General features: G+C 40.9%; 1 non-coding gene across 1 annotated transcript; it reads right to left on the bottom strand.

Annotated features, from left to right (window-relative positions):
• Positions 1-226: 226 nt before the first annotated feature.
• LOC141681055 (small nucleolar RNA R71) lies at positions 227-333 on the bottom strand. Its single transcript, XR_012558497.1, has one exon. It is a non-coding gene; the product is annotated as a small nucleolar RNA R71 (small nucleolar RNA).
• Positions 334-8,812: the final 8,479 nt, after the last annotated feature.

The following is an 8,812-nucleotide window of genomic DNA, read 5'->3' as shown; positions in this document are numbered from 1 at the left end:
TCCTACTGAAGACCCCAACATGCACATCAGGGATTTCATCGACATCTGTGACATTTTCAAGTTCAATGATGTGACCGAAGATGCTATTAAGCTACGCCTCTTTCCATTCTCTCTGAGGGACAAAGCTAAGTTCTGGTTACATTCTCTACCAGTAGGGTCTATCACCACTTGGGAAGATCTTGCTCAAAAGTTTCTCACTAAATTCTTCCATATGGCGAAGAGTGCTGCAATCAGGAATGCTCTTACTCAGTTTTCTCAACAAACTGGAGAATCTCTGTGTGAGGCTTGGTATCGATATAAGGAGATGCTAAGGAAGTTCCCACACCATGGCATGCCTGATTGGATGATTATCAACTACTTCTAGAATAGATTAGGTGCTACTTCTAGACCAATGCTTGATGCAGCATCAGGAGGAGCCTTGTGGGCCAAAAGCTACGATGAAGCTTATGAACTTATTGAACTGATGGCTGCTAATGAGTACCAGAATCCTCCCCAGAGACTGACTCAGGGAAAGGTAACAGGAATTTTAGAGTTGGATGCAGCAACTGCTATAGCTGCCCAACTTAAGGCTTTGACGATGAAGGAGGACACTTTGGCTAATTATGGAGTTAATCAAATCGCTAGTGTCTGTGAGCTTTGTGCTGGTGCCCATGAGACTGATCAGTGCATAATTTCTAGTGAATTAGCTCACTTCGTGAGCAACTTTCAGCGCTCACAGCAACCTGTGCTAGCCACTTATCATCCCAACAACCGCATTCATCCTAATTTTAGTTGAAGTAACACTCAGAATGTGGTTCAACAGCCTTATCAGCCATATCCAGCTAAGCAGTACAACCCCCTGGTTTTCAGCAACTGCAATATGCACTGAGATAACAACTCCAGCTACAACAAGCTAATGAAAAATCTGAATTAAAGGAGTTGAAGCTTATGTGCAAAAGTTAAGTTGTTTCTATAAAGACCTTGGAAAATCAAATTGGGAAAATTGCCAATGCCTTGCGTAATCGTAAGCCTGGTACACTACCTAGTGACACTGAAGTGCCAAGAAAGAGGGAAGCTAAGGAGCAGGTAAAGGCAATCACTTTAAGGTCTGGAAAGGTTGCGCATCCCGAACAAACTCAAGGGTTGACTGAAGAAGCTGAGGTTGAGAAAGAAGTAGATGAGCAAGAAGTAGAAGTGGAAACAAGGAAGACTACTGTTGGGCACACTCCTTCTGAGGGTAATACATGGGAGAAACAGATATATCATCCATCACCTTTTCCTAAGCAGATGCAGAAGAAAAAGCTGGACAAGCAATTTGAGAAGTTTCTGGAGGTGTTCAAGAAACTTCATATTAACATACCTTTCGCTGAGGCTCTTAAGCAGATGCCTAGTTATGCAAAGTTTATGAAAGGTATTCTCTGTCGAAAAGTGAAGCTAGATGATTTAGAGACTGTCGCTCTCACGGAGGAATGCAATGTTGTGCTGCAACAGAAGTTACCTCTGAAGCTTAAGGATCCAGGAAGCTTCACTATTTCGTGTACTATTGGAAAAGTATCTTTTCACAGATGATTATGTGACTTGGGAGCTAGCATCAATCTGATGCCCTTGTCAATCTTCAAGCAATTGGACTTACTTGATCCAAAATCGACTTATATGACCCTGCAATTGGCCGACTGTTCTATTACATATCCGTGAGGTATTGTAGAGGATGTCTTGGTCAAGGTTGATAAACTCATCTTCCCCGCTGATTTCGTAATTCTTGATTTTGAGGAGGATAAGAAGATTCCCATAATCTTGGGATGACCTTTCTTGGCGACTGGTCGAACCTTGATAGATATGGATAAGAGTGAGCTCACAATGTGAGTGTTGGATCAGGATGTAGCTTTTAATATCTAAAAGTGGAGTTGGTTGATTCTGTGGTTACTTCAGAACTTGATCAATTGCTAAGGTCCGATGCCTTAAAGAAAGCCTTATTGGGAAATTCAGATAGTGAAGATGACGAAGTTGAAGAACAATTGCAGTATTTGAATGCTTCTCCGTGGAAGAGGAAGATAGATATACCTTTTAAATCTCCTAGAATGGAGGAATTGAACAAAACTCCTAATTGACTCAAGCCATCTATTGAGGAAGCTCACACTCTTGAACTTAAGCCTTTACCTGAGCATTTGAGGTATGTATTTTTAGGTGATGCATCTACTTTGCCTGTTATTATTGCATCTGACCTTTCAGGCAGTGATGAGGAAAGGTTCTGAGGATTCTGAGAGAGTTTAAATCGGCATTTGGCTGGACTATAGCAGATATCAAGGGAATCAGCCCTTCTTATTGCATGCATAAAATTCTTCTAGAGGAATGTAGCAAGCCTACGGTCGAGCAGCAATGACGCCTTAATCCAATCATGAAGGAAGTAGTGAAGAAGGAAATTCTTAAGTGGCTAGATGCAGGGATCATCTACCCTATTTCTGACAGTTCATGGGTAAGCCCGCTTCAATGTGTGCCAAAGAAATGTGGTATTACTGTGGTAGCAAATGAGAAGAATGAGCTTATTCCGACATGAACAGTCACGGGGTGGAGAGTTTGCATGGACTACAGAAAGCTGAACAAAGCCACTAGGAAGGATCACTTCCATTTGCCCTTCATTGACCAGATGCTTGATAGATTAGCTGGTCATGAGTACTACTGTCTGCTGGACGGCTATTCGGGTTACAATCAGATTTGTATCACTCCAGAAGATCAGGAAAAAACTACCTTCACTTGTCCATTTGGTACTTTAGCCTTCAGACGAGTTTCTTTTGGTCTGTGTGGTGCGCCAGCCACATTTCAGAGATGTATGATGGAAATCTTTTCTGATATGATTGGCCAGAATATAGAGGTGTTCATGGATGACTTCTCTGTTTTTGGCGATTCTTTTGATGAATGCTTGCAAAATCTTGGATACGTTCTCAAGAGGTGTGTTGAGACCAATCTGGTTCTCAATTGGGAGAAATGTCACTTTATGGTGCGTCAGGGCATTATTCTTGGGCACAAGGTTTCTAGTAAGGGTCTAGAGGTGGACAAGGCCAAGGTGGGGGTCATTGAGAATCTTCCTCCACCTATTTCTGTTAAGGGAATTCGCAGTTTTCTTGGTCATGCGGGTTTCTATAGGCGTTTTATCAAATATTTCTCTACGTTTTCAAAGCCATTGTGCAGTTTTCTAGAGAAAGATGTTCCTTTCAAGTTTGATGACGAGTGCCTTGTAGCGTTTGAGACTTTGAAGAAGAGTTTAATCATGGCACCAGTCATAACTGCACCTGATTGGAATGAACCTTTGGAGATGATGTGCAATGCAAGTGACTATGCAGTTGGAGTAATTCTTGGGCAGAGGAAGAACAACATATTTCATGTGGTCTACTATGCTAGTAAGACCCTAAATGGTGCTCAACTGAATTATACTACTACAGAGAAAGAACTTTTGGCTATTGTCTATGGATTTGAGAAATTTCGATCTTATCTACTTGGGACTAAGGAGACAGTTTTCACTAATCACGCTGCAATTCATTATCTCGTCTCAAAGAACTACTCGAAGCCTGGATTGATTAGATGGGTTCTTTTTCTTCAAAATTTGAATTAGAGATCAAGGACAGAAAGGGGACTAAAAATTAAGTCGTTGATCATCTCTCGCGCTTAGAGAATCCTAATGCTACTTCATTGGATAAGACATTGATAAATGAGTCTTTTCCCGACGAGCAGCTATTTGGAGTGCAAGAAGAAGAACCGTGGTTTTCAGACATTGTGAACTACCTTATGAGTAATATCATGCCTCCAGACTTATCTTACGCTCAAAAGAAGAAGTTTCTACATAAAGTAAAGTGGTATAAGTGGCATGAGCCATTTTTTTTTCATCAAGGAGCTGACCAAATCATCAAGAGATGTATTCCTTACAACGAAACGGGGGAATCTTGCGAGATTGCCACTCAATGGCTTATGGAGGACATTATGGTGGAGAAAAGACAGCAGCGCGTATTCTTCAAGCAGGTTTTTTCTGGCCGACCTTGTTTAAAGATGCTCACAAGTTCATCTTTAAATATGATCGATATCAACGTGCAGGTAATATGTCTAAGAGGGATGAGATGCCTCTTAATGTGCTTCTAGAGGTTGAGGTCTTCGATGTTTGGGGAATTGACTTTATGGGGCCATTTGTCTCATCTTGTAACAATCAGTATATCTTGCTGGAAGTTGATTATGTGTCGAAATGGGTTGAAGTTAAGGCATTGCCAACGAACGATGCGAAAGTGGTGCTTAATTTTCTTCACAAGCAGATATTCACAAGGTTTGGAACTCCAAGAGTAATAATCAGTGATGAGGGGTCGTATTTTTGCAATCACAAGTTCACTGCTATGATGCGAAGGTATAATGTAAATCATCGCATTGCCACGACTTATTATCCTCAGATAAATGGTCAAGCTGAGGTGTCTAACAGAGAGATCAAGTGTATTTTAGAGAAAGTTGTGTGTCCGTCGAGGAAAGATTGGTCTTTGAATCTTGATGAAGCTGTTTGGGCGTATAGAACAGCATATAAGACTTCATTGGGAATATCACCATTTCAGTTGGTTTATGGTAAGGGGTGTCATTTGCCTGTGGAGCTCGAGCATAAGGCATACTGGGCTCTAAAGAAATTGAATCTTGACTTGGATGCGACTGGAAAGAAGAGGATGCTTCAATTGAATAAACTCGATGAGTTTCGACTTCAAGCTTATGAGAACAATAAAATGTACAAGGAGAAAGTCAAAAGGTGACACGATCGACGTATAGTGCTCAAATCATTTATGCCTAGGCAACAAGTTCTTTTGTTCAACTCTCATCTCCGTCTTTTTCCTGGAAAGTTGAAGTCAAGATGGTCAGGGTCCTTCGTAATCAAAACTGTATTCCCACATGGAGCGGTGGAAATTTTTGAGAATGATCTGGGCCAAGCATTCAAGGTAAATGGTCAGAGGTTGAAGCATTACTACGGTGACACGGTAAACCGCGAGGTGGTTAGTACCGTTCTATTAACCATTTAAGCTCAAGGTTCTACATCGAGCTAGCGAAGTAAAAGAAGCGCTTCTTGGGAGGCAACCCAAGTTTGTTGTACATTAGTAGGTAGAGGAAGCAAGAAGGAAGGAGAAAAACATAAAAACAATTCAGAAAAAGAAAAAAATCAGGGCCAACTCCAGTGACCAAGCGCGCCCGCGCTAATCCAGTGTGCGGCCGCGGTGTTTTTCCAGAAGGTCACACTGTCCAAGCGTGCGGCCGCGCCGGTTTTCCAAGGAGTGAGCGCGCCCGCGCTGTCCAAACGCGCCCGCGCTGTCCAAGCGCGCCCGTACTGTCCAAGCGCGCGCCTGCGCCGGGTCCCTGTTCGGAAAAAAAAGAATGAAGAAAAAATCGGGATTTTTACTCAAAAATCAATTCCAACCCGATTTTTACTCTTCCACATTCCATAATTCCCTCTCCAAATCAAACTCATTATTCCCAGGATTCCCACAGTCAATTCCCACTTCTATTCCTTATCAAATTCTCACCTCTCCACCTATAAATACATACACTTATACACAAACTTCTCCACCACATCACAAATTCTCGAACACAAATCTCTCTCAAACACTTAACTTTTATTCTCTCACATTCAATCCCAATGGCACCGAAGAGGCAAATAACGCAAGTTAGCAGCAGCACCACCGATTCTTCATCTGTGGGTGGTGTGAGGCCAAGGTTTTCTACTCCTGAGGCTGAAGAGGAGTACACGAGGCTTCTGTCGAAGCCTATTGCTAAGGAGCGAGGTTTTATGCCATCAGGGAAGAATAGTAAGCTGTTAGAGATGATTCTTGAGATAGGCTGGGTTCCTTTTTGTGAGGCTCCCGCTGCTGTGCCCATGAGTGTTATGCGGGAGTTCTATGCTAACGCCAAGGTAGAGAAGAATGGCTTCACGATGGTTCGAGGGAGGACTGTGGAGTATACTGCAGAGACTATCAGGACGATGATTGAGCAGCCCGCAAGGAAGGTGGGTCAGGACACTTGGAATAATAAGACTCCCGATGACTTCAACTTGGATCTGATCGTTGTGACTTTGTGTGTGCCTGAGACTCACTGGAAGTTCAAGTGGGGCACTTCTGATTACTCCACATTCCCTGCGTCGTGCATGAACAGGTTTGCACGGGCTTGGAACTCATTTATTTGTGCTAACATCATGCCATATTCGCATGTGTATGAGATTACTGTGGAGCGTGCTCGTCTACTGTGGGGTATTCTTCAAGGTGATTACATTGATTTGGGGATGGTGATTTATCAGGGGATTTGGAGATTCTTGAGAGGAGGTACTACAGGTGATATTCCGTATGCGTCCGTGGTGATGAAGTTGTGCGTGGCAGTTGGTGTTTATTGGCCCGCACATGAGCAGCTTCAGCTTCCCAGTGCTCCTATTGACAGTTCTACACTGCACATCATAGTTGAGTGGGGAGGAGGTAAGCCCGATCCTAAGGGGCTTGGTTACACGTTTGATCATCTGCCAGGAGGTGTGCCCCGCGATCAGATGTATGCTGGTGGTACGCAGCAAGCGAGTAAGGTAGCTTGGAGAGCTCAGTTAGGATAGGAGGCTGGTTCATCGCAGCAACAACTACAGCAGGAGGAACCAGGAGCAGATATTGGAGCTGGTTTGAGTTTGACGCAGTATAGGCATCTAGCTAGGAGGATAGATGCGATGCACGATGTCCATAGTCGGTTTGCACACGATCTCACCCAGGCACTTGGGACTGTATTTAGAGTCACCGAGGTTGACATCCAGTGGCCAGTTTTTGGTGAGGACTCCATGTATCCGCCTCCTGATACACCTGGCACTCCACCAATTGAGGGTGATGAATCTGATTCACAATAGGTATGCCTGAATTCCTTACTATTACCTTCACTAAGGACAGTGAATATTTTAAGTTTGGGGGTAGTAGTTAAAGGAATATAATTTTGTGTGAGTCACATATAGTTGCATATTCATGATAGTTTATTACATGTAGTATTCATATTTTGCATGTTTTTTTTATTTTTGGTAGTTTTTAGGATATCTTGTTCATTTAGTTTCATGCATTTGTATTATAACATGATCCCTTAGATGATTTTTCCAATTAATGGGTAATATTGATGCTAGTGTAGTGATGTCGTATTTAGTGTTGTTAAGTCTTATCGAATTGATTTGCATGCTAGAGATAATTGTATTTCACTAAGTCTTACAGGTGGCTAGAGTGTTAGATCATGGTCATGATTTGTTTATTTGTCGAGGTTTAATCGCTTGTTTATATTTAGAATTTAGGATATTATCTTAATAATAAAAGATATGAATATTTAAAAATTGGAGAAAATTGGATTTCATTGCTAGTTGTGTGGCTAGGTGTCAAAAGGCTAGTAGCCGGCTCATATTTATATGAGTAGTATAGGGTTGAATCAGATGGAGCGAAACGCATATAGTTGTATATTCATGATAGTTTAGTACATATAGTACTCATATTTTGCCATGTTTTTTTTATTTTTGGTAGTTTTTAAGATATCTTGTTCATTTAGTTTCATGCATTCCCATTATAGCATGATCCTTTATATGATTTTTCCAATTCATGGGTGATATTGATGCTAGTGTAGTGATGTCGTATTTAGTGTTGTTAAGTCTTATCGAATTGATTTCCATGCTAGAGACAATTGTATTTCACTAAGTCTGACAGATGGCTAGAGTGCTAGATCATGGTCATGGTTTGTTTATTTGTCGAGGTTTAATCGCTTGTTTATATTTAGAATTTAGGATATTCTCTTAATAATAAACGAGAAGGATATTTAAAAATTGGAGAAAATTGGTTTTCATTGCTAGTTGTGTGGCTAGGTGTCAAATGGCTAGTAGCCGGCTCATATTTATATGAGTAGTCTAAGGTTGAATGAGATGGAGCGAAACGCACTCATTCAGAAATTCGTGAAAAAAGAGAAAATAAAAGAAAATAAAGAATAAGTGTTATGTATAATTGATCACAAGTGGGCTCTTTAGTACTCGAGTTATTAAGTTCTTAGGGGACTTTGTGCTAGTGACCTAAGGCTTTTATAGTCTGGGATCCGCTAACCTAATGTTCGCACTACTAGAAAAAGTAGAATAGACATCGCCTCTTAGACATCGGTTGATGTTGGCACCGATGTAAAACATGTTTTTACATCGGTTTTAGTCAACCGATGTCTTTTTTGTAAGATAGATATCAGTTTGTTAGCCCAACCGATGTTATAAGTATGTTTTAAAAAAATGATCGAGCGCGCCTCCCCCAATTTCCCCCCTTAGGCAAATAATTTATTCCCTCGTAAAAATTCCCCCTCGTTTTTCCATTAGCCAAAATTTAAGTCACAAATCTTCCCCCTCATTTCAACATAAAAGTAAACTAAAATTAAAAATTAAAATGCATATACTCTTAAATCATGAAACATAAAATCAAACAAATCAGGAACTCTTCTCTCTCTCCTCTCTCGTCGACCGAAAAACAGCTCCATCTCTCTTTTTGCTCAATTGATCTCTCTATCTCTCTCTCTCTATCTCTCTCTCTGCTCTCATCAAAGTTTAAAGGGTCATCGTTGTTTGTTCAAATCAAAATTTAAATCTATCAAGCCAGAGTTTAAGGTTCAAGTTTGAGTTTAAAGCTAAATCGGTGGTTAAAGCGTTCTAAGTCAAAGATCAAAGCTTGAATTGGGTAAGTTTTAAATCCTAATTTTAGAATTAGGGGTTTCATTTTGAAACCCTATTTTTTTATTATTTTTCAATTAGTTGAGTGATTTTCCTAATCTATTTACCAATTAAAATGGAAACTTGTAA

The sequence above is a fragment of the Apium graveolens genome, chromosome 8, assembly GCF_009905375.1.
Source record: "Apium graveolens cultivar Ventura chromosome 8, ASM990537v1, whole genome shotgun sequence".
NCBI lineage: Eukaryota > Viridiplantae > Streptophyta > Magnoliopsida > Apiales > Apiaceae > Apium > Apium graveolens.
This window is presented reverse-complemented; position numbering and strand designations above follow the sequence as displayed.